Source organism: Phyllostomus hastatus, unplaced genomic scaffold (assembly GCF_019186645.2).
Source record: "Phyllostomus hastatus isolate PE091 unplaced genomic scaffold, TTU_PhHast_1.1 phas_contig_1, whole genome shotgun sequence".
NCBI lineage: Eukaryota > Metazoa > Chordata > Mammalia > Chiroptera > Phyllostomidae > Phyllostomus > Phyllostomus hastatus.
Window position 1 is genome coordinate 39,435,363 of NW_025333498.1, and position 26,618 is coordinate 39,461,980.

The 26,618-nt window shown below is 35.0% G+C and overlaps 2 protein-coding genes across 17 annotated transcripts in view; one reads left to right on the forward strand and one right to left on the reverse strand.

Annotated features, from left to right (window-relative positions):
- Window positions 1-13,419, reverse strand: part of MBD5 (methyl-CpG binding domain protein 5) — a 471,857-nt gene extending 458,438 nt beyond the window's left edge. For 3 of the 4 annotated variants that reach the window (XM_045831183.1, XM_045831164.1, XM_045831211.1), the window contains exon 1: window positions 12,863-13,419. The gene's annotated coding sequence lies outside the window, so the exon portion shown is untranslated. Of the gene's footprint in view, window positions 1-330; window positions 383-12,862 lie in introns of all 4 variants that reach the window. The other variant, XM_045831173.1, reaches the window with a different exon arrangement.
- ORC4 (origin recognition complex subunit 4) overlaps window positions 12,900-26,618 on the forward strand; it is a 74,445-nt gene continuing 60,726 nt past the window's right edge. For 4 of the 13 annotated variants that reach the window (XM_045831256.1, XM_045831335.1, XM_045831237.1 and 1 more), the window contains exon 1: window positions 13,743-13,901. The gene's annotated coding sequence lies outside the window, so the exon portion shown is untranslated. Of the gene's footprint in view, window positions 12,921-13,624; window positions 13,708-13,742; window positions 13,902-13,971; window positions 13,996-14,047; window positions 14,357-17,489; window positions 17,690-26,618 lie in introns of those variants that run through there. The other 9 variants (XM_045831265.1, XM_045831281.1, XM_045831308.1 and 6 more) reach the window with 9 other exon arrangements.

Here is a 26,618-nt window from a genome sequence, read left to right on the forward strand (position 1 = left end):
TTTCCCAAAGCTGTAGGGTTGTAACAACAAAAATGTATTTGTCTCACTTTTACATTCTTAACAGAAGCTTTTGCATAGATGATTATAAGGAGTCTAATAACATGAAGAAAAACTTCCGAAGTGTGTGTTCCTCAAATATTTTTTTCTGCTTCAGAGGATTAAAAATGCTTAGCACACTGACTGACACAAAGTAAGCACACAATAAATGTTAGTGATTACTACTGTAGTAAAAAATCCTTCTAGTATTCTTTAATCACAATTATTTTTCCTAAGCTTTATTTGATAAAGAAACTTTATGGAGGGGGATGGAAATCATACCTGTTAACTTACCACAGTACTAGGGATCTTTGGAATACACTTCCATAGAAAGACAAGTAGTAATCTATAAAACAGAGGGAAAACATCAATCCCTGAACAATTCCGAAGTGAATCTTCCTTTCTATTCAGAAGGTACACTGACCCCTTAGAGTCATTAGATAAATTGCATAAACTGTCTTTTCAAACACTAATAAGCTTCCAAAACACTTACAGCCTATGAATCATCAGTGGTCTACAAGACACTGCGTGAAAAATAAATCAATGCTAGTGATAGTGTCTCATTTAGAATGTTTTGTAAATAAATAAAAAAGCAAGTAAGTGAATAATCACTAAACACATTCCATCATTTTTAATTTTATATATGAATCTGCTTTAAAAGCACAGTCTGCCATACCTAAATATGCCAGAAAGCTAAGTTCAATAGCAGGTGATTTAGATATAGTGACAGAATTCAACCAACTGCAATGTGATGCACCTTCTCTGGCTAATGCATATATTTAACTTCTCCCTTACAATTTAAGAAACCTTTGTGATATTTTTGTCTTAATAAAGTTTAATTTATAATACATTTTATAGTGTTCTTAATATTTGTTGCATTTCTTAAAACTTATTAGATTGTTTATTATCTAATACAAACAAAAACTAGATTCAAAGAGGTTTAAGACTTAAAAATTAAAATGAAATAGAGACTTTTTATTGGTAATGTTATGCTGAATTAAAAACTAAATTTCTTCAATGGTCTTGTGAGATCCATCAGTATTTTCAAGGCTAATAATACTTAACGTAACTTAGTAATTTATAGTTACTTCTGAGTGTATGATTCACTGTAAAATTTGGCATTGTATTGCTATCATTTTGCAATTCCATTCTTCTTAAAAGAATATTACATTTTTTTCTCTTAACACTAACAATAATATACCCTAGATTCAGAACACTCAATTTGTGAATGTTAAATTCACCACTTTCCATTGTTATCAGTATTAAAGGGGTTTTATGAGATCTGATCACCATAATGATGATTATATGGGAAAAAAAACTTATGAATTTTATTTTATTTGTGCTAAATTTATTTATTTAGTTACTTTTTCTTTGTTATTGACTTTATTGGGGTGACACTGGTTAACAAAATTATACAGATATCAAGTGCACATTTCTACATCATTTGTTGTACACTGTATTGTATGTTTACCAACCCTAGTTAGTTTTCCAAATTTTAAACTGAAACAAAAATGAACTATTGAAACTTTTATTAGTAGAAAGCATTTGTGTTGAGCATTAAGAACATCAGCCTAAGTTTAAATATTAACCTAAAGATAAAAACAATCCTGGCCTATAAACATTCTACAGTTTAGCTCCTACATAACTCCCTATCACCTTTACCATGTATCTATGGTTTCTAACTTCTGCCACTTTGACCTTAATTTAGTGTTAAGTACTACACTCTCTCTCCACTCATGATCTTTGTACCCTGTTTCTTCCTTCCAGAAAACTGTTTTCTCCTTCTTGATCAAATTAACTGTAATTCATCAAGATTTCAGCTAACCAAACATTGCTTCCAAAAAAAAAAAGAAAAAGAAAAAGAAAAGAAAAGAAATAGGGAAGAGAAGAGAGGAAGGGAAGGGAAGGGGGAAGTGGAAGGGGAGGGAAGGGAAAAAAGAAAAGAGCAAGCTGCCCATGATCCCAGTGATTGGTCAAATTATCCTTCTAAAACCCTTCATATTGAATACCATGTACCTCTCTACAGCAATTGGAACAATTCCAACTTTGTGATTTATTTACATGATTATTTCATTACTATCCTTCTTTAGCTCTAGGATATAAGTTCAGAAGATCAACAAGACCTATATCTATTTCTGCTTACTATTCCATTTAGAACACAAGACACATAAACATATATTTGTTGAAAAAAAGACACTGGCAAACCACTAGAGAAGGGGCAAGGGGAGAGAGAGAAGACTGAGTCAATGACCCCTATATAGTTTTTTTTAATCACTATAACTTTTCAGATAATAACAAAATATAAAGCCATTTGATAGAAATCTATAAACTTGCTATTTTTCAGGGAAAAACATTCAATTCATGATGGTAGAGGTAGATTGGATAATTTACATGACAAGGTCAGCTGGAAATAAATTAGATGCAATTAAGACATAAATAAAGAAAACATAAGCTATATCTCTTTGTAATTTTTAGAATTTATATATAAGATTTATAGTTTTAATTATGTACTATTTTCTACTAATCCTAGGAACCAATCTGGGTATGAATTTTACTTATAAAAGGAAAAAGAACCTCAGTATCCTTGGATAAAAGTTTCCAATTTTAACTATAATATTTCCATCTCATATTCAGAATATCCTTGTTTGAGACTCCCAACAGATTTTTCCAGTCATAATGGCAAAGAATTATTCCCTTTCTTATTACATGCGAGTGTTCTTTTCTTCCTATTTCTTTTCTGACCTGCTTCCTGGGAAATAAAGTTTTGAAAACACAAAGGCTAGGTATATTATTTCTAAGTACTTTAACAGGTTATGCTGAATTCTATTCCTAGCTTTTAAACTAGTGAAAATAAATATATACTCATCCCATCATTCTACTGGAAGGTTTGGCCTTACTTGAATTAGTCTTATCTGTGCCAACCTAGGATTTCTCCTCAACCTAAACTCTGATTAATTCAAGTCCTCTCAGGAAGCCCACTGAGATTAACTCTACAGAATTCTAATTGTTTCTTTACTCTGCATATTTACCTACTCAGTTTGATGTTATTTTACAAAGTGTTTTTCAAGTACATGTTCCAGTTACTTTTTATTTTAAAGGACCTTAAAATCTGTTTTATTTTTATCCTCCATTCAAACCAATACCTGGATATAGAAAACATGATAAAAATGGTATGTGACTATGCCATCTGTGTTCTGAGTTAAGCATACAATAATTTGGATCAATGATTAAAATAATACAAGTCCAGCTTAGGCCATATATTATATCTTCTCTCAGACTGAAACCGACTTACTGTCCACCACTTCATGATTGACATTCTACAACACTACTGCACTAGTCTACACTTTCCCAGGATAGTGAGAAATGTATTTTGCAGTAAGAAGCAAAATATTTAAAAACCAGGATATCCAGTGTTCCTCCCTCAATTGACTAGTAGGCTTTTCACTCTGTTGGTTAAGATTAGATCAGCCTAACAGTCTTGATTCTGTATCAAGCTATGATGATTACTAGCCAATACTCAATTCTCTTCAGGGTATTCGAGAGATATATTCACGTAACAATTAGGGGCTAGGTCTATAATTTCCCTGGGTCATTCTACTCCTCGTTCTTTATTATGGAAGTATATTTTTCCATTACACCATTACTATATGAATATAAACTTGTTAAAAATGAATCCAAGTAACGCTAAAGTATACAAAATAATAAAAGTTCTTCAATCTTCAAGCATGTCATATACATACTATCTACAACCCAATGACATAATTTGATACATATTTTCCAGAACTTTTTTTACTATATTTACACAAATATAAGGTGTATATAAACTTTTTTTAAAGATTTTTTATTTATTTATAGGCACAGGGGAAGGGAGGAAGAAAGGAAGAGAAACATCAATGTGTGGTTGCCTCTTAGTCATCCCCTATTGGGGACCTGGCCCACAACCCAGGCATGTACAAGGTATACATTTCAAACATTTTTTTATTTTATAAATAAATATGTATACAGCGTAAAATGTTATATACAATATAAATACATTACATGCATGTTATCTATATGTGTATTTTTTACAAAAATGCAACCATACTATGAATATTATTTTGTTTTCAACTTAGCTTGTTTTAGAGGTCTTTCCATGTTTTTAGCCTACAAATCCAAATTTTGCATGGTTGTTGTCAATTTCTATCTTCAGATTCTATAGATAGTACGTCTTAATTTTCTGTCTTACAAGATTCCAAAGTAAACAGATAATTTAAGTGCCCAAGAAAATCAGTAGTATTAATTTTTCTATTGTAATATTTCTTAATTAAAATTAAAAGGGTTTTAGCAAATATTCAATTTAATGATTGTTGATCTTTCCTAAAATGCTTCAACCTCCTATAAATCCATATTTCAATTAAAAATGTTTATAAAGAATGCATACATTTAATAAATCAAAGTATAAAGTTAAGAAAAGCTAAATTTTCATAAAATGAAAAAGCAATATAATATAGCAAATTTGCCTACTAATTAGAAAATTTAAACTATTCATATTCTGACTCACTGAGGTAACTTGTACAAAAACAGAGCTGATGAAGAAATGTATTTAAAGAATTTTTAACAGTTTTAAAAAGAAAAAAGCTTTTTAAACTTCACAGAAACATTTACAATATAGAAACCACAAAAAGTAGGAGCAGCAAACTAAAAAAGCCACATAAGATTAAAGTATGGCCCTGACTGGTGTGGCTCAGGGGACTGGGCACTGGACTGAGAACCGAAGGGTCACTGGTTTGATTCCTAGTCAGGGCATATGCCTGGGTTGCAGGCCAGGTCTCCAGTAGGGGGTGTGTAAGAGGCAACCACACATTGATGTTTCTCTCTCCTTTCCCCTCTCTAAAAATAAATAAATAAATAAAATCTTGTTTTTAAAAGATTAAATTAAATGTGTCTAGTTTCCTCTCATACACAGAGGAACATTGGAGCAATGTCACAGTTTTGTTTTCTAATATGAGACATACTGCTTTGTTCTTCAAACTAGAAATAGAAGTCACATTATTGGATAACAAACTAACACCTACTACAAAATTTACTAATCTTACAAAAACTAATCTGAGACCATTTAAATAAGATATGCATTAATATAAACTGTTAGGTTTTTATTATCAAATGAAATTGTTAAAGGAAATGCTTTACTATTTCTAGTAGAAGATAAGCTTAATTTTTAGACTTCCATGAAACAATTAAATGTCAATACTTCCTAGATGGGGAAAAATGTATTCATAGAGTGGCATGATATGAAAGCCTATGGCTGCACAAAATCACTGCCATCATTACTGACAATATTTGCAGCTAGTCTGAACTTTCTGAGATATAGTGAACTGAACACTGTAGCTTTAATTGAAGTTTGAATGTTATAAACAGTTAGATGTCTGGCGCTGGCCTGCATTCTAATACCATCAGCAGAACAGAGATGGGAAGCATAAACAAACCTTTTAACTAGATTACAGTCTCTAAAATGGCCAAGAAATCCTTCAGCACAAACTCCTGTGTGATGAATGTGGAAGAAGGGAAAAGATTTTGGAACAATGGTAAAAAATAGGCTCTAAATTTCTGTCATTGCTGGAACATGTATTCAACTTTCTAAATATTTTGATATTGCTTAATATTAATTAATGATCAACTTTACATTTGACTTTCCAACTAAATAAAAATCCTTTTTATCTTACATGGCAGGGGCTATTCAGATCAGCATATCCCAAGGAAGCAATTTAAAAATCAATACTTTCTTTTATTGAATGCAAAATACTTCTCTCCCCCAGCACCAGTGAATGTACATATATACAGCCTAGATTATTATTTTTAGGTACTAATAATGTTAATAGTGTATGGATTAAGTTCATTAATGGTCAACAGATTAAGTCAACTTCTGGATTTAAGTTGTATGTAGAAAACAATAGCTTTGAATACAAGATTAAATCTAAACATAATTTTATACTTGGTCAACCTTAAGAAACAGTTTAGGCAAACTTTTAACTTCTGAGATGTAGACATTAAATTAGAAAAAAAGAAAAGGCAGCACAAGAATGTATGTAACACTAACGCTATATAGAAATGTTTCCTTTCATTGATGGAATCCTGGTTGGTAGGCAAAGAACTCAGTGAAACATGGATGAACAAAGACTTTTCTCCATTGCACACTTGATAACTAATTTATATAACTCATTTTAGTCCTTTAAAATAAAACATCCTAACAAATTACTCAATGACACAATTTAATTACAAGTTCTCTAAGAAAAGGTCATATAGGTCAGCTAAAATGAGGACTCAAATCAGAGTTAGTCACAACTAACTCTTGAATGAAGTGTATGCTTTTCACCAGGTATGATATCATTAGTTATTTTCTTTTCCATTATGTCCAGCTATATTAGAAGATAAACCTTAATGCATGTTAAGTCTGGTTCTCATTTTGTTTATTTAAAGAGTTACACTCAGTCATTCTAATTTCTGAAATCTTACATAATATAGAAATACCTCAAAAAGAAAATGCTGATGAGTTACAATCTTTACTTTTAACTGAATTACCTTCAGATTAAGGAAATTATTTGGGACCATAAACTAATTCTATCTCATCAACTATTCAGATTGTTTTTAAAAGCAAGAAACTACATTTCTTATAAACTTTCTTTTATGAAGTCTAGTAGGTGACACAGAAAAGTTCTTTACTGTTCAAAAATATTTCCAAACTCTATCAGTCCTAATGCCTTGGTATCACACTTATAGTATAATAGAGTCATTATAAACATACAGGATGATTGTGTATTTATTTAGGATGGATATGAAAGTTACTTGATTAATAAAATAAAAAATTCTTAAAGATTTTATTTATTTATTTTTTTAGAGAGGGAAGGGAGGGAGAAAGAGAGAAACATCAATGTGCGGTTGCTGGGGGTCATGGCCTGCAACCCAGGCATGTACCCTGACTGGGAATCGAACCTGCGACACTTTGGTTCACAGCCTGCGTTCAATCCACTGAGCTACGCCAGCCAGGGATAATAAAATAAAATTTTAAAAAATTATTCTTTTCTCCTAAAGGCAAAGGATGTAAAAGTCAACTCTGGTTGGTTGGGTCAAAAAAATATTCAATAGCTGCTTTGAAGAACCATATAATAATAATGGCATCTTAAGAATCCAACAAGTTGTACATTCTAATACTAAAAATATTTCAGACTTTAAGTGGTACTAAAGAAAAAAGTGCATTGAACTTAATCCTATTATAAAATATTGCAAGAAAGAGCACTGAAAAGGAATGTTTATACACACCAAAGCACTAGGCAATGTAAACTCCCCTTTGTTTATAGGTTTTCCACCTACCAACAGAGGTATATAAAAATTTTTACAGTAAATATTCACTGCATCACAAATTGTTGGAACCTCCAAATTTCATATAGTAAAATGCTAAATGTAACTCCATGCAGGATAAAGGAAGTTTAATATGTAAAAGGCTTAAGTATCATTTTGCCATACAAAGAGAAGACTGGCTTTATGCATATTTTATTTCAAGTTGCACACTGGTCTGCATCTATGTTCCTTACAAAGAATTGGTTTTTTTGTCCTTGAAAACTTTTAGAAATTTTCCATTCCTTAATCAATAAGCTACTGGGGCCATGAGACTTTACTAATGTTTTCCAGAGTACTTACTGACTGACAGTAACTCTTCATTGTGACTCTGTTTTGATTCAGAAAATGCCAGGGGGCCTGTCTGGTGTGGCTCTGTGGATTGAGTGCTGGCCTGAGAACCACAGGGTGGCCCGTTGGATTCCCAGTCAGGGCATATGCCCAGTGGGAGGCGTGAGAGAGGCAACCACACATTGATGTTTCTCTCCCTCTCTTTCTCCCCCCCTTCCCCTCTGTCTAAAAATAAAATTAAAAAAAATTTTTTTAAATGTTAAAGAAGTGTCAGGGAGTAGTTTGCTGCTATATAATAAAATGCTGAATGCTGTTCTGTCAGTAGTAGGTTTCCTCATTTGTAACATAAGGACAACGTTACCAAGTTCACCAAGGCCACTGTAATGACTGACTGGGATTGATACATTTATCACAGTGCTAGGCACTAATAATAAATGATAACTATGATTACTACTAAAATAGAAAATTAAAACCAATATGAAAGAGGTAAGAATAGATTCTCAAAAGTCTATTTACCTTCCCAAGATACCGTACAAGCAGGGGATCTCCTCCTCCTTTTAAATTGTGAATCAGTATTATTCTAAAAGGTGTACTTAAGAGGACAAAGAAAATCCAGGAAATCTCTTTCTCTCTAATACTTTAAAATTACATAGGAAAGCCATGACAGGAAACAAGACAGTATTCTTTGTTTTTGAAACAACCATCAACTAAGAAAGTTCCAACTCATTTTACTAAAGTTACAGAAACAGTATCCCAAAATAAAGATTAAAAATTGCAACTAACTTAGCACTAGAACTGGGAAATTTCTTATGAAAACCTTGGAGGAATATATCTAGTACCCATTAAAAGTTCCAAAACTTCTAAATAGTGCATACTACAATTACTCCATGATAATTCAATCATTCTGTCAGCTTAAACTATGATATGATAGAAAATAACTAAGTGCTCAAAATGATAACAATGTCATCCAATAAATCATGAAAAATAACCTGTTATATGAGATATAAAAAGAAAAAAGTTACTTTTGAGGAAAAAAGTTTAAGTTGGGAAAGTTTGGGTTTTGGGGGGATATAATAATTTAATAAGAGATACTTAAATTAACAGTTCTGGACATTTTTGAAGAAAAATATATAACAATAAAATACTATAGCAGTGACAGTCACATAGACTATTTTCATGGTCTAAATTAGTGAATTATATACAGAATAGAAATCCCCAGAATACAGTATTAAGTGGAAAATTTTACTTTATATTTTTCTGCTTTAATAAAATACAGCAATCCTTTTTTTAAACATGCATTTTTCTACCTAACAGTATCTGTTTAGTTATATAAAATTCATTTAAGTAGGAACATCAAAATAAAAATACGACGAATACACTTCTGGAATACAATTATGCTATCTCTTCACATTAATTGTAGGAATCATCCTTATTTGTCAGGTGCCTAGTACAGTGCCTCAGAGACAGTAGATATTCAAACGATGCTTAATGATTAATAGCTAAGTACAATATGTTTTGCATATATACATTCAAAATCCAGACAAGTTTGCAAAGATACATAAGTTGGACATAGGCTTTCTGGCTGACTTCATTGGGTCCCACTGATGACTAGGAGTAAATCTTCATATCCATAGAAAACTGGAAAGTTGATAATTGTCTGGGTAAGGACCAAAAAAACAAAGTCAGGGACACATGTCACCTAAGTAACAGTTGCCTTATAGAGCTGGTAAAAGCTGCCTAATCATTCTGACAACCTACTGCACCTGTCACTCAGTGAAATGAAATTTAAGTGTATCCTGAACATTCGGTAGTATATTTTTAAATGGAATTTTTTTATTCTCTCCTTTAAAATAAGTCACTCTTGTCGAATTGCATCCTGTACCAGAATTAGGAGGATCATATTTTTACTTTTTTTTGAGTACTAACATTGTTCACAGGATTTAATTTGGCCATTAGAAAAAGTGAAAGCCACAGTAAAATTAAAAAATAAAATTCATGGCACTGAAGAAATTGTAGCAAGGAGGAAAGGAAAAATGAAGAAAGGGAAGGAATTCTACAAATGGGAATAAAGAAATTCAAATATGCCAATTCAAATATGCCTAATATCAATTATGACAAACAACCAGTAAGGCCTACTGTGCACCAGACACTGTGCTGTAAGTGCTATAAATGCTAGGATATAAATGCTAACAAGACAAAATTCTTTGGTCTGTGCCCTCCCTGGTGTGGCTCAGTGGATTGAGAGTCAGCCTGCAAACCAAAAGGTTGCTGGTTCAATTCCAGGTCGGGGCACATGCGTGGGATGTGGGCCAGGTCCCTACTGTGGGCCGTGTGAGAGGCAACCACATACTGATGTTTCTCTTCCTTTCTTTCTCCTTCCCTTCCTCTTCCCTTCCCTATTTATTAATATAAATAAATAAAATCTTTAAAAAAAATCTTTGGTCCAAAGTAATTCATAAAGCAAGACTCACAAGTAAACATTATAATACAATATGCATTTTCCTTATATATATGGGTCCTTAATACAAGAGTAAGAGTAGTATTTACTGATTAATTGGAGATGCAAGGAGAAATATAAGCATTAGGAGAAGCTGAAATAATTCCCAAAATAGTAATAATCCACCTCTTTACAAATTATTCTATTATAAATGGACAAAATTATGGCTTTGAAGCTATTTTACCTTAATATTCTTACAAGAATGTGCCTCCATATAAAATCCTTACGTGCCATACACAGAATTGTGATGACAGTTTCATTTCTGATAAAGGACAGTGATACAGTGTAGCAGAGTGAATGTCAAGAGACCTGAGTTCTCTGGTCCATGTTCCACCCACATTTAGGCCTTGGAACCCTGGGCAAGTTCCTCAAGCTCTTGAACTTCAGCAATATGGAAAATGAAGAGTTGTATAAAGTGACCTCCAAGATATCACCTTGCTAAAAATTACAATCCTAAAATATCTCTGTATACTTAAAAAATAAGGCATAATAAAAATGAAAGGTTTTCTAAATGTAAATAATTACTCAACCTACAGGAAGTCTGGAATCTTCAAACCACATAAGGGAACCCTGAGGGTGGTAGGATAAGAAATGTTTTCTAAGGAAAACAGAAAGTAAGTAAAGGTATCATGTTCAAGAGTGTATATTTTCACTCAGTTGGGCAACCACCACCCCAATTATTCACACAATTTGCTTTCCTTAAAATTGATTTCTTCACTAAGTTCTACTTTCTATCTCTTAAGGTTGCTGAGGTATTAAGGGAAGAAGATGTAGGTAGACCTGAAATAGTATTGATATTGGAAGAAAAACTTGAACTTGGCACATATTTCTGCTTAAGTGCACCATTTATACCTCAGAGAAATGCAAGGAACTATTCAAATTTGTAACAGAAAGGAGAGAAATAAAATCATATTGTTTACTGCTACACAGCTTTTTTTCCCTGTGTGCAAATGTCTGCTTTTGCAGAGTTGATAATTAAAATTTTACAGGACAAATTTCTACATATGCAATGCTTTTCTGCCATTAAAATATAAGTTTATAATGTTTTGGCTTTATTTTCAAGATAATAAAAAATTAAAAGTATTATCATGTCTTTATCATATTTATGTCAAACATCCTTCTAGATTTTTCTTCAATCCTTTCTAGTTGATCAAATTGCTGTTTTCATATTGCCAGTCTGATCACAAAATTGCTGCTTTACAGAAAAATATTTTTTGATGACATAAATTATGGGATCAGAGATACCAGTACAGTAACAAAAAAGGGTGTGAGAGATACACACACAGAAAGAGAGAGAGAGAGAATGTGCATGTATATGTGTTGCATCCATCTTCAAGGAAAGCATAAAGAAATGTATGTACGAAACAAAATACTACTCGCTCATGTAAGACCTAATAAAAGGCCTACTCAGAAATATACTTTCTAGCTTTTGTGAAATAAAATGCAGCACTGAATTTGAAAGCCATTTCACTAAGAACATGTCATGTAAAAAGAAAGAATAGTGATTTTTATCAAGATTATTACTCTATAAGCCTAAACCTGGATTCCTCTTTCAATTTATATATAATTACCATGAATATACCAAGTACTTCATTATTTTTTTGTGTCAGGAAAACACATTTTAGAAATATGCCCCCCTTCATGTATAGTGAGCAATTTGGTTCAGTACCCCAAGAGATGAAAAACTCCTCTCAATTTACAACAGTAAATAAATAATTCAGTTAAAACTGAAAGTGGTACCAATCCAGCAAACTATTGATGGAGAGGTTTGGCCTTCCATGAAGCCAGAACAACATAAAGTTTTCAATGGGGATTACTTGTTCAGGCAAGTTACAAAGATTAGAAAAATACGCAGATTAATTATGAAATAGCTAACATTCTTATCTTATGGAAAATATTAGGAATGTATGTGGGTAGAGACAATACCAGTGGTATTTAAACTTTAAGCAGTATAAGCTTTGAACTTTATACGGTGATATAGCAATCAAACATTTAACAGAAAAAGCAGTAATGTGAAAACCTAACGTATGGCCTCTATCAACTAAAATTTTCAAAATTTCTATGCAGGTCAGACAAAACGAAAAAAGAAAAATTTAACCCAGAAAGCAAAAACCAAACAAGTCTGTTCCAACACTTAAGTCCATATCCAAATCACATACAGAACCAAAAAGGGGAAAACACTCAGGTCTACAAATGGATAAGCAGTTCCAATACAATCCCAATCCCGACATTTTCCCACTCAGAAACAAATGCAGTGGAGCTTTTCTTGGGGAAATTGGTAAATAGCTCTTCAACTGAAATTTTTTAAGTGACATCTAGAAAGTGTGCCTCTTTCTGTCTCTTTCCCTGGCGCCTTATTGGAGGAAGGAGGGGGTTGTTTTTGTATTCTCTCCCACTGGAGCAAGACACAATCAGATGTTAGCTAAAGAAGAGAAACCACTTTTGACAACAGCAAATAAAAACAAAAGTGCCCTTCCACCTCTGACAGGATGGGCACACACCTCACACACCCCTCCCCACTGCAACCCCTCCTTCACCCGCCCCCCCTCCAGTACCACCCCCTCCTCACCCCGGAGCTACACTGCGTATATGGTTTGGTGCTGCTGTTGCCCCAGAGTTAAAGTCAGAGCCAGAGGAAGGCAATAAAGCCCCCACAGACACACTTACCTTTCCTGCCCCCCACTTTGGAGTGCCTTCCCTGGAGCTGTGGAGGATGACACAAAGGGTAATAAAGGGGGGGAGTGGAGGAGGAGGGAAGGAGGAGGAGAGTGGGGAAGTGGCTGCTCCTGGGTGTAGTGAGATGTCTCCAGCCAGGGCCAAGCAGCAGTAGCAGCAGCAACAGCAGCAGCAGCAGCAAAGAAGGGTCTGTGTTGCTAAGAGGCTTTAGGTCTCTTTCTCTCCTCTCACGGCCTAAGAGGAGGAGGGTGGAGGGGGCTCGGGAGGGAGGCTACTGGAGGGGTGAAGGGGTAGGAGTCGTGGACGAGGGTTTTCGAAGAAGAAGAAACTCCTTCTCCTTCTCTCTCAGGCTCAATCCCCCTCTCAGGTCTCGGGGCTGGAGGGTGGGGGAAGGAACTCAGCCGCCTTCCCCCCACCCCCCTGAATTCAAGGTTGAAGTGGGGTAAAATTAGTGTCCTGTCCCTTTAAAAATAGAAATAAAAGGTGCCCCCCCTCTGCCACTGCCTCTCTCTTCATCATCAGCTGCTGCTGCTGCTGGGGTCTCTCTGCTTGGGGGGGAGGGGGGATTCGGGTAGAAGAGACGGGAGGTACTCACTGCGCATGTCCCTCTCTGACGGGAGGCTGGTTGGTTGAAAGCAGGGGAAGGGGGAGGGGAGAAAAAGATGATTTCCCAGAAGGCTTCGAGGCGCTCGTGACCCGGAAGACATTGTAGCAGGGGGTAGAGAGGCGGGGGCGAGGAGTAGGAGGATGTCGCTACTCTTTACACCCTCAATCCCCTCCTCCCTCCTAAGAGAAAGTGGAGGAACGGAAGTGGGCGTGGATGAAGGCAAGAGAAGGTCACGTGTTGGGGCGGGAAATAGGCGGGGTGGGAGAGTGGCTAAGCAAGCGCGGGGCTTGTCGGGAGTAGTGGTGTACCTTTGGCAGCACCTGGTGAAGCTAGTCGGAGTACACAAGAGGCGAGCTTGTGGAACCTTACTGCGGTCCCTACATCTGCAGGCTGCCCTCGTAACGGCAGACTTTAATGTGAGAGGTAACATAGGTTAGGTTGGCGTCAGGACAATTACCGGGGGCACCAGTGGCGAAAGGCGAAATGAAAAGGGGAGAATGCAAGGCTTTGGAGACTGGTAACGCGGGAAAGGGGGGCGGGGGAGGGGGGGACAGGCTTGTCTAGGCCGGGCAGGCCAGAAAACAGGCGGGATTCTTCTGTCTTGTGACATCCGTGCCAGCCCTTAGACGAATCCCGGACGAGCTCAGGGAGACCTAATGACACTAGATTTGTAGCGGCGTGGCGACTACCCTCGGTTGCTGAGAGCTCCTGGTGTAAAGAGAAACGAGATCTGGAGGCTCTGCAGATGACTGGTGACTGCTTCAGGTCACAGCAGGGAACCTATCCAGGGAGACCCAAGCTCCCTGTATGAATTTTGAAAACTTCTAGGAATACACGCAATACTCGTATTGGAAATTTACCCTCCCTGAAATTCCGAAGTGAGTTTGAGCCTGGAGCAAGCTGGAAAGTCTTGGTGGAATTTCCCTCCTTGTCTTGGTGGTGGTGCTGCAACAACGCCTATGCCTGTTGTCAGAAAGTGGTGGGGGTTTCTGTAGTCCCTCATAATTGTGTTACTGCTGACAAAAAAGGGGCATATCAAAGTTTTCCCTTTCGCTGTACAGGTGAGAGATTTCTAAGTGGGTCTTTTAAGACTTTCTGGCTACTAGTCTCTAATTTCGAGCCTTTGGTTTCTCAAATACTACCTGTTTTTGTTGGAAATAATGTTTCCCTCATAAGATCAGAATCAATTCAAAATATTTAAGAAAAGATTCATGAATTTGGATGGGTAACGCTTTTTTTTAGTAAAATAGCTCTTCACATTCTGTTTATACACGTTGAAATCATTTCAGTATTTCAGCCATCGTCTTTTGCAAACGTTCTGTGAAAGATTGCCATCCATGTGTGGTATCTATTAAGACCAAGAATCTACAATTTCTCTTATTTACTTGCGTTGGTAATCAATTAAAGATACTACTTACTGTCTTCGTTTTGTTTTAGCAGTGGAACCTATTTATACACATTGCCTAACATTTTGTATCCTCTGTGTGGGGTACTCTTGTCAAATCAAGTAAAAACTAGAGTCTTGTACCTTAAAATTTTGCGTGTAGTGAAACCAAATGTTCATTACTTTCTGACAGAAAAAATATATAGTAAAGCAAATAAACTGCCTTAGATAACATTTAAAAAATTTTTTTTGTATAGTAAAATACTATACAAACTGTGGTATGGTGTTTTATGAATAGGCCCCAATTAACTAGTCTATTAATGGACATTTGGATTGTGTCTAGTTTTTAGCAGTTATTGATAATGCTACTGAGTGTTTTTAAACATGTATATTTATGCACTTAGCATGCAATTTTGTAGAGTAGATTATGCCCAACTTTTCCAAAGTGATGATTTATACTGCCATTAGCAGTGTACGATAGATCTTTTTTCTATAATCTCACCTATAGTATTTTTTGTTTACCAAACTGATGAATGGAGCTATATGTTACTGTTTTAATTTGCAGTTTTGTGGTTATTAAGGAGGCTAATTTTTTTTTAATTTATTGGTTATTTGGATTGTCTTTTCTTTGAATAGTCTTTTAAGTTTTTTGCATAGTTTTTCTATTAGGTTTGAGGAGTGTGACAAATACTTCTGGTGTACTTGGAGCATTTCTCACTTCCTGGATAACTTTATCTCCATTTTGTTCCTTAATGTATGCTATTATTGTTGATATTTGACTTTTATTAGTAATTTTATCTCCAGGAAAAAGTTTCTATACTTGTGCTGTCTAATACAGTAGCCCTGACTGCATGTGTCTGTTGAACACTTAAAATGTGGATAATGGTCGAGGAACTACATTTTTGGTTTTATGTTGTATTAAATATCAGAATTGATACTTGATTCAGTCGTTGGAAAACCCTTAACTATGTTTACAACTACTTAGATATGTAAATATACTTTTTCAACAGTAAATTTTATAAAAATAAAGATCAAATACTAATGATGACAATTCACCATCTGAATTGTCATGTTCAGTAAATTTCAAACACCAGATTTTTAAAACTAAGAAAAAAACAGTATAAATTCACCTTCTTTCTATGATTGCATAAATCCTAAAATTAATTTCACTCTTTTTTTTTTGTAATGTGGCCACTATAAAATTGTAAATTACACGTATAGGTGGTATAGTATTACCATTTGGACAGCATGGTCTCTACCCTCATTGTTGAGTTACATATCCCTGTATATTTACACTTTCAGTGTTGTTCATTTCTACTTAGGGATGTGAATTTTCTTAGGAGATCCTTTTCCTTCTGCCTAGTACATTATTTAGATGTAGATGTGCTAATGGCTAATGCTCTTAATTTTTTGTTTGCTGTACAGTGTCTTTGTTTCATCTTCATGCTTGAAGAGTGGGTTGGGGTATTACATTGTAGAATTATGGTTGGTTTTTAACCACCTTGAAGACATTATGCCAATGTTGTTTGCCTTCCATTATTGATTTTGGAAGTCAGCTGTCAGTCTAAAATCTTGCTACTTTGAAACAAATCTGCTTTAAAAATGTTTCTTTTAGATTTTCTGTGATTTCTTCATTATGTTTTCATGTGGAATTCTTTTTCCTGTTTTTGGGTTCACTGGAATTCAAAATTCTGTGGGTCAGAACACAAAGGTATATATCAGCTGTATTCATTCCTATAGTTTCTAACTGCTTGCTAAAAATTACAGTTGTGATTTTATTAGCATAGCATTCATAGTTAAATTTTTTGTCTATGGCTGATAATTTCTACAGTTTCTGAATTTCCTATGCTAATTATAGGTTCTGAATTTTGTTTCTGCTGTTTTATGTTTTTTGTGTGTGTGCTTATGTGTTGTTTTTTAGGTTTGGAAAATTATAGGAAGAGTGTATATGTTTTAGAGTAATGATACCTTTCTCAAGAAGGCATGTTTTCCTAGGAAAGATGATTAGGGAGTGTTAACAGTCCCAAATCAATTTTTGCTCAAGATTCTATTATACAAGTCATATGACTTCTCTTTACTTCCAGTTCTCCCTATACTGGTGATGTTTCCCTTAAAAATCTCAGCTTAAATGGGGTGATGGTTTATTTGAGTCCCCACATTTGGTGGGTCTAGTGCCTTGGCTTTTTTACCCCCATGGCAAAGCCACCAGTAGCTCAGTCTTTCTTTTTGTTTCTCCACTTTTTCTTTTGGATAGGTAAAAGGCCTCAGGAAAAAGTGATAGTTGTGTGGTGTATTTCTCTGATTTATCTTCTAGATTTTGGTATGAATTTCTAGCTGCCTTATGTCTTTGATATTTATTTTGAAAGGTTTTCTTTTGGTTGATTTTAGCAGGAGGGTTAATCTGATCTGCCTTTACCATAAATAAAATCCTTATCCTCTTCCTTTTGTTTTTAAATTTTGAAATTGATTTCAAGATCTTTCTGCTTCTAGCCAGAATTCTGTGTTTTAAGTCATATATCAGTTTTAAAAAAATTAATTGAATTGGCTTCTACAGCATAAAAAGCCAAGTTAATTAAAATTTAGAAAATGTGCTCACACTATTTATTTGTTCCTTTTGTTTTTAACAGTTTCAAAAGTAAAAGAACACGTGCTTGAAGAATCAACTACTTCTATGTGGCTTATTATTAAAAACAACTCACATCTGCTTATTACAAGTTTTGTTCTCAAGAATACCGCCCATCAGAGTTAGTGCTATGGTGGACCAAAACAGGAGAGCCTTTATCCCCTCACCTTGCGTAGGCCCAGGAAGGGTGTAATGTTGGACAAGGTAGCTATTTCCCCTCTCTAGGGGAAAACACTTAAAAATTGGGGGGGCAGATTCTTTTGCTATTTACTTCCATATTTCTAAATAACATATTGCTATCTCTTGATTTTTTTTTTTCATTTTAGGCATTATCTATTGACTTCTCACTATGGATGGTATAGATTTATTTAACTTTTACTCCACAACTACCCCAACCACTCCCCCATCATTACACTGATACTTTAGTTTTTGGTAGGTAACCACCAGTGTATAGTTTCTCAATATTTTTCATTAACTTATTTTCAAGCTACCTGCTAGTTGTCAGCATGTCCTCTCCATTGGTTCAGAAGTATCCCTTATTTTTATCAGTTTAACCCTGTTTGAGAAATTCTCCTAGAACATTCTGCTCTTTGGGTTAGACCAGTTGCTTAATAAAGTTGTCTTCCATGCAAGTTCTATCCCATGACTGATCCTCTGTTTTTTGTATCCCATGTCATTCTTGGTCTTATATACTCCTTCATTTTGTTTGGTCACAGATTCCAGTAGCTATCTGAAAGGCAGATATTTAGAGGCATCATGTTCCTGTAAATGACTGCACTTTACCCTGATTGTAGTTTGGGAATTTGAAGGAATTCTTAGTATATGATGTAAAATGAAGCTGTTTTCATTTTCAGCACTTTACATTTCAGTTTTCTTTCTTCAGGAAAGCTTCTGTAGTCTTTCTGTTTGAAGCTTACAGAGTCTTATCTTCATTGTACCCAGTATTCTGAAGTGTCATAGTGATGTGAAATGACTTCCTATAAGTCTGTAGGCACCCATTTTGTGCATTCCATGGGATCTTTCATTTTGGTAACTTGTGTACTTCAGCTTTAAGAAAGTTTCTGATAACTTTTTGTGTAGTTTCCTTGCCTCTGTTTTTTGTTCTGCAAGTGCAATTAGATATTGACCTCCTAAACCTATTCTCTTTCTACTGTTTTTAATGTTTTTCTAGTCTTACACTTTAAACTTTCTGGGAAATGTACTTGATTAAAAAAATGTTTAAGATTTTCATTTCTGCTCTCATATTTTTTATTTACAATAGCTTTTTTATCTGATTTTTTTCACAGCATCATGTTATTTTGTTTATGAATTTCATTGAAGTTTTTATTTGAAACTTTTCTCTGCTTACTCTGTTTTCATTGCAGTACTTTTTTCTGTTAGTATGTTTTGGTTTCTTTCATTTTAGAGCTTTTCCTTAGCTATCATGATGTCCTTAATTGTGTGTCTAAATTTATATAAGGGGGAGAAGAAAGCTATTTCAGGTCTTTGTAAACCTGACTAGGGCTTGGTAGCTATTGATGATTCTCACTGAAGAAAGATTTCGCTGGGGCACTTGGAGTTAAAAACCCTTATGTGCTTTTCTTTAAGTATTTGGAAGCCTTTTCTATTCTGTTAATAAGAGTCCAGTGAAAAGGATTTTTCAACCTCTTGCCTCTAAGTCACTGGTTATAGGATGTGACAATATGACACCCCAGGTGATACATGGTTGTGTCTAGAAACCTACTTGATTGTCGAAAGTGGGTTGCTACCAAAAACTAAAAACTGAAAGATAGAAGCAGGTGCTGTTAGACATTCTACAATGCACAGGACAGCCACCCACAACACAGAATTGTCCAATTCAAAAATATCAGTAGATATACTGCTCCAAGATGTAAGCCTGATTGCCAAGTGAAAGCAGAGAGCTCAGGAATCTAACTATTCAGTTTTTTTTTCATCTGTGATACCCTCACCTTCTACTGTACCTGGTATCCCCTAGTGTAGAGTTTTTTTGTATTACCTTTTATAAAACCTTTTGTCTTTTCATGGAGTGGAATAAAGGCTTTCATTTAATTTTAATTATTTTAGTACTGCAGGTCTTTTGGAAATGGCTTTTTTAATGAATTCTAGCCCAAATTAAAGCACTGGTTATTAAGTGACCATGATATTATGTATTTATCCTTTTTGGGCAGAATTGGCTGATGGGACTGAATAGCTTTGTACATTTTACTAAATGCTTAAATTGAAAGATAATGTGAGTTAAAATTATAAACCTAGGAGGTAGGTGAAATCTGGAAGTGAAAGGTGTTCCCCAGCTTTTTATTTTAGTTCCCTCCCTCACTTTTCATTCCAAATTATGCCCTCCATGCCTCTGTTCAAACAAGGATGTGTTGGGAGTTGCTAGATGCTCCTAATTTCTTTTCCCCTTGATCTTATGTTATTTTCCCAATCTCCTTCCTCACCTCCAATGAAAACAACAAAATTCCAGTCTTTTGCTGCTTCCTTAATGGATATGGGATTTGAGATTAATTAGTATGAAGTTTTGACCCAAAGGTTGGGGGCAGTCTTGGTAAGATTAAAGTTCTAAGATGGTGAGAGCTTTTCTTTTGAAACATACATATACAGTTTAACTTTTTCCCATGTGCTTTCATTGTTCTACCATTTATAAAAACATACATTTTTAAAAATACTTATTTTCAGAGAAAGAGGAAGGAAAGGAGAGAGAAACAATCAGTCGGCTGTCCCTTGCACGCCCCCTACTGGGGACCTGATCTGCAACCCAGGCTTGTGCCCCAGGACCAGGAATCCAACTGGTGACCTTTGGGTTCACAGGCCGGCACTCAGTCCACTGAGCCATACCAGCCCGGGCTACATTTTTAATATTGGTGACTCAGGAATGTCAACTTATGTTGCTCTCTTAAAATAATCACTTCTAGGTTTGTATGTGTCAGTCAACTTACATTATAACAAGTAAATACCAAAACGATTTTTTTTAGCCTTCAGACTGAGTTGTTTGTATTTTGTTTGATGTGTTATAGCACCACTATGATGCAATTATCTTGTGGGTATCATAGTGTTACATTAGCACTACCAGCTATATAGACAAATTATACATCATTTTATTTAAATGTGCAAGATGATTACTTTTTAAAGTCTCGAAAGAAGACAATATACATTCAGTGTAAAAGTGGTAAACATGGTAATCATTTGTGTGTGTGTGTGTGTGTGTGTATTTCTTGCACCTGGAAATGACTCTCTTAAGATGTTGATGTATATAACTTTATATATTAAATTTTAGTCTTTTTAATCTGTTTTTCCATTTATTAAAAGAGCTGGATCATAGAGTTTTGTCATAATAAAATAAATAATTTGTAGCTAATATCTTTACATTATATCAGATACTCTTACGAAATAATACTATGTTTATTTGCTTTATATTAGAGAAATTTTCTCCCAACTTCTGGGAGTTATTTTCTTGAATAGTGCCATGATCAGTGTTGAAAACATAAAATATGAATAATTTTCTTTACATGATGTATAAATGTTTTAGGAGTATCTGATTTCTTTAAAATCAAAAAGAAACAGATGAATTAGTTTAAAAATTTTTTTGAAGTAGCTAACATTCCCTTTAAAATTACTATCCATTGTTTTGCAAGCATTCCTGTAGGATCATAATCAGCTAAAGCAGATTTTTGCCCATACATTTTATTTTATAGGGATTTTTACTTCACTTTATAGGTTGTCTATCTTACTGATTTAAAACTGACTATATTTGCACTTACATTTCATTTTCACAAATCTTTCATAAGCTTGTGTTCTCACCTGGTTTTTTCTACAAATTAATTTTTAAAGTGTAGAGTGTTTGGATTTAGATTTTTGCATGTATGTCAGGATCACCAGAGTTGACCGTAGGGAAAAGCAAAAATTGTGGCTTGGATTCTTCCTTCCTTTTTTTTTTTGTTATTGTTAGTTTTTTATTCATAGACATTTCAGAGAAGTTTCAGGTTTATATGAAAATTGAAGAGTAAAGAAATATGGTATTTGTTTTATATGTCTCGGCTGTGCCAGGTCCCTTACTATTACCCCAGTTTCCCTTATTATTGACATCTTGCCTTAGTGTGGTACATTTATTACAGTTGATGAACCCAATATTCATAAATTGTTATTAATGAAAGTCCATACTTTGCAGAAAGTTTTACTCTTTGAGCTGTACATTGTGGGATTTTTAAAAATGTGTAAATGACATATTCGCCATGACACTATCATAACAGAATAGTTTAGCTGTCCTACAAGTTCCCTATGCTGTATTCTTTCGTTCCCTTAAACTCTTGGCAATCACTGATCTTTTCCCTATTTCTGTTGTTTTGACTTTTCCAAACTCAATTGGAATCATACAGTGTTTACCATTTTTCAGATTGGCTTTTTTTCCTTATCAGTATACATCTAAGGTTTCTTGTCTTCTCATGGTTTGATAGTTCTTTCTTTTTAGCACTGAATAATTGATATTATGTGTATACCACAGTTTATCCATTTACCTATTGAAGAACGTATTGGTTGTTTCCAAATTTTGGAAACACTGAATAAAATTGTTATTTGTTATAACTATTTGGGTGGAGCTCTTTGCATATATGTAAGTATCGAACTCATTTAGGTAAATGACAAGGTGCGTAATTGTTATGTTGTGTAATAAGAATGTGTATAGGTTTGTAAGTAACTTCCAAGCTGTCTTCCAAAGTGGGTGCCCATCTTGCATTTAATCGGTAAAGAATCAGTTCTTATTCCATGTCCTCACCAGCATTTGTTGTTGTCATTGTTTTGGATTTAGCCATTCTGGTAAGTATGGAGTGATACATAATTGTTGTTTCAATATACAATTTCCTAGCAACATATGCTAATGAGAATCTTTTCATATATTTATTTGTCATCCATATTTCTCACTCGGTGAGATATCTGTTTAGATCTTTTGCCTATTTTTACTGGGTTGCTTATTGCCTTATTCATTGAGTTTTAAGAATTTTTCTGTATATTTTGGATACCAGTCATTTTTATCAGATATGTGTTCTCCAAGTATTTTTTCCTAGGCTGTGGTTTGTCTTCATTCTCTTAACAATATCTTTTATAGAATAGAACTGATTAATTTAAATAAAGCCCAGTTTATCAATTTTTTTCTTTCATGGATCTTACTTATGATGTGGTATTGTTACAGAACAGCCAGTGAGGTTCTACTGCTTGACGCCAACAGGCAAACTCTGGAGTCAGAGGTTTGGTAAAAAAAAGGAAAAGGGTTTGTTTAAAGGCTATACAGTTTTGGAATAATGGCAGTTCTCTGCCTCAGCACCCCACTCCCCAAAATGCCCAAGGACAAAAACCCTGCCACCCTTTGCTAGGACAGACCAGTTCAAAGATGAGCCTGGAGTCCCTTGTCTCCCATGTAAAAAGTACCATCCTTTGGGAAATGCAGATGGCTGTAGCCTGCTCATCTAGGTGACTTGACAGATTCGCAGTCAGTTTCCACCTCAGGTGTCCTTTGGATTCTGTGCAGGCAGGCTGGAGTACTACCGGTGGCATGCTACTCCTTCCCTGCAGCCCTCAGGTCTCATCTTAGGCAGGCTCACAGCACTAGTGCTGCTGCTGCATTTCCCTCAGGAGGGGCACCAGGGAGCTCCCAGACCATGGGTTCTCCAGTGCCCACCAGACCCATTAACTTAGGCCCCTGCAGCCAACCCAGCTAAGAAGGGAAGGGGAAAGAGCACATTTCCCCTCAGCATTCTGTTTTTAAAGTCTCAGCCAAGAGACCCATGCGTGACAGGTCATCCCACTTTTCAGCCAGTGTGAGCTAATGTCTACCATGTTTGTCAGCTGCATGCAGGGTCTTTGTCCTTCTGGCCACCATTTTCCAAAAGAGCAGGAGTTTCCCAGCCTCGTATAGGGGCACAATCGTCTGACCCTCTGTGGGGCAGACTCTGTGCAAAGGTTCTGTATGGCCTGTGTCATGAACTGCTCAGCTGCTCAGGCTACACAGGCAGGTTTTCTGACTTTGTTACAGGGGTATGCAACCCAACACAAAATTGTAAATTTACTGAAAAACTTTTCTTGCTCATCAGTTTTCGTTAGTATTTGTGTATTTCATGTGTGGCTCAAGACAACCTTTCTTCTTCCAGTGTTGCCCAGAGACGCCAAAGGGTTGGACAGGACACCCCTGGCAGTTTTTCTGCAAGCCTGTCAAACCTCAGTTCCAGTTTCAACCCCTGCACTGCCCTTAGGCTTCCTGAAACACCTTCCCTTTTTGCGGAAATGCTCCCTCTCCTATGCCTTCTGGGGTCCCCACCCTGTTACAGTCTCTAAAAATTCACTGCCAAACCCAAAGTCACCTACATTTTTTTCTGTGTTCCTTTTTAGAACTCTTACAGTTTTGCATTTTACATATATGTCTGTGATCCATTTTTTTTATCCTGTTGATGTTACAAATTAATTCAGTTGCTTTAGAAATCTTGAATGAGCCTTACATCCTGGAATAAATCCCAGTTGCTCTTTGTGTATAATTCTTATATATTGTGCAATTCAGTTTGCTAATATTGTTGAGAATTTTTGGTTTTCATTCATTGGAAATATTGATACATACTTTTCTTGTAATGTTTGGCCTGGTTTTTGTAAGGGTAATGTAGTCTCAGAATGACTTAGAATGTATTCCTTTAGTTTTTATTTTCTGGATGAATAGAAACCTATTCGAATTATTTCTTCTTGAAGAAGTTTTATTAGAGTGTATCTTTCAGAGAATTGCTCTATATCATCTACATATCAAATTTATGGGCATAGAGTTCATTATTTTCCTTCATTATTGTTTTAATGTCCATGGGAGCAGTAGCAATAGTCCTGCTTTCATTTCTGATATTAATTATTTCTGGTATTAGTTAATTATGCCTTCTCTATTTTAATGTTTTGTTCTTAGTTAGCGTGGCCTGAGGTTTATCAATTTTAAATTTAGGCTGAACCAGTTTTTCATGATTGATTTTTATTATTGATTTATTGTTTTCAGTTTCATTGATCTCTAATTTTTTTTCTTACTTTGGGTTTAATTTGTTTTTTTTTCTAGTTACCTAAGGTAGGAACTTAGACTTTTAATTTTATGTCTTTTTTCTGTTCTAATATGTACATTTAATGCATATAAATTTTCTTTTAAAGACTGCTTTTGTTGTATTTCATACATTTGGTAAATTCTATATTCATTTTTATTTTATTTACAATTCTTTTTCTTGATTTTTCTTCTTTGATCTATGTGTTACTTAGAAGGGTGTTGTTTGACCTGTGCAGTGTCGAATTTTCTAGCTTTTTTTCTCTCTCTCTTTTTTTTTTTTTTTTCCTCACCCAAGGACATACTTACTGATTTTAGAGCGAGGGGAGGGGAAGGAGAGAGATAGTGGGAGAAACATCCATCTGAGAGAGAAACATTAGTTGGTTGCCTCTCTCACCAGCCCTGACAAGAGGGCAAAGCCATCAACTTGGACATGTGCCCAGACCAGGAATCAAATCTGTGACCTTTTGGTATAAGGAATGCTGCACTAACTAACTGAACCATACCAGCCAGGGCTATTTTTCTGTTTATTTCTACTTTAATTCCATCTTGGTGTTAGAGCATACTTTATATAATTTCCGTGTTTTCCCATTGAAGTTATGTGTTGTGGCCCAGACTGTGATCTCTCTTGGTGAATGTGCCATGTGAGCCTAAGAATGAGTATTTTGCTCTTCTTTGATACAGTATTCTGTAAATGTCCATTGGATTCTATTGACTGGTGGTCCTATCCAATTCAAGTATGTCCTTAACTGATTTTCTCTCAATTGCTGTTAGAGAGATATTGATGCCTCCCAAGTGTAAAGTGAATTCATCAATTTCTTCTTGTAGTTCTATCAGTTTTTCTCTTTCGTATTTTGATCTGTTGTTAGGCACTCACACATTAAGAATTGTTATATCTTATTGGAGAGCACACTCCTTTTTCATTATGTAATACCCTCTTCATTCCTAATACATCTTGCCCTGAAATGTGTTCTATCTAAAATTAAATATCATTCGTTCAGCTTTCTTTTGATTAGTGTGTAACTCCCTCCATCCCTGTACTTTAATCTGTGTTTTTATATTTAAAGTAGGTATCTCATAGACAACATATACTGGAGTCTTGCTTTTTACGTACTCTGACAGGCTCTGTTTATTAATGGATATATTTAGACCATTGACATTTAAAGACTAACATAACTAGATTAGTATGTGCCACATTTATTGCAGTTTTCTCTTTTGTTTCCTTTGTTCTTTTTGGTCTTTTCTTGTTTTCTATTCTCCTGCCTTCTCTGGCTTTAATCAGTCATGTTCTATTCATTTTTTTTCCTCCCTCAGTCCATAATTACAGTTCTTTAAAAACAAAACAAAACTTTGTTTTAGTGGTTGCTATAGTTTGCAGCAATCCAGGTCTACTTGCAAATAGCACTATCCCATTTAACAGGTAGTACAAGTATCATGTAACAGAATATTGCCAATTGTAGTAATGTATCTGTACCACTATTGTGCGTTAAGGTTGTGTACAACCTTACCAACCATGACTATTGTCATCACTAAAACAAAACATTTTACTTGTGTTGCCATAGTGGTATCTCACTTCATTTTTTTTAAATTTAGTTTTGATAACAAAGATCTGCATTTTAAAGAGATTTATTTTGTTACTTTCTTAGGTTACTTTGTATTAACACCAGAGTATCACTTAATAATTTTGCTACTTATCAGTCATAGTGAATAGGACAATGGAACATTAAACAGTAGAGCTTTTCAGGTTACTATATTCCTGTAGTAGAGCTTCAACTGTAAAGGTTTTTGTTGTCCTTTTTCAGTTTTATTAATAAAAGTTATATTAGATGCATAAAATAAAGTCAGATGGCCTGCATCTTTTATCTGCATATTGGAACTGTGTAAATCCCTTGTAACATTTTGTTTTTAATGTTTGGTTAAAAAATAAATTCCCAACCTACTCAGGGCTATAGCTATTTTGGTGCAGTTTTGAGTACCCTTTCTAGTTCTCTTGTGATGACCTCAGTGTTTTCTGACTGTCCTCACTATATGACAGTTGGCTTCCTTCAGAACCTTCCTCCAGAAACTCCAAAGGAAGTCAAGGCC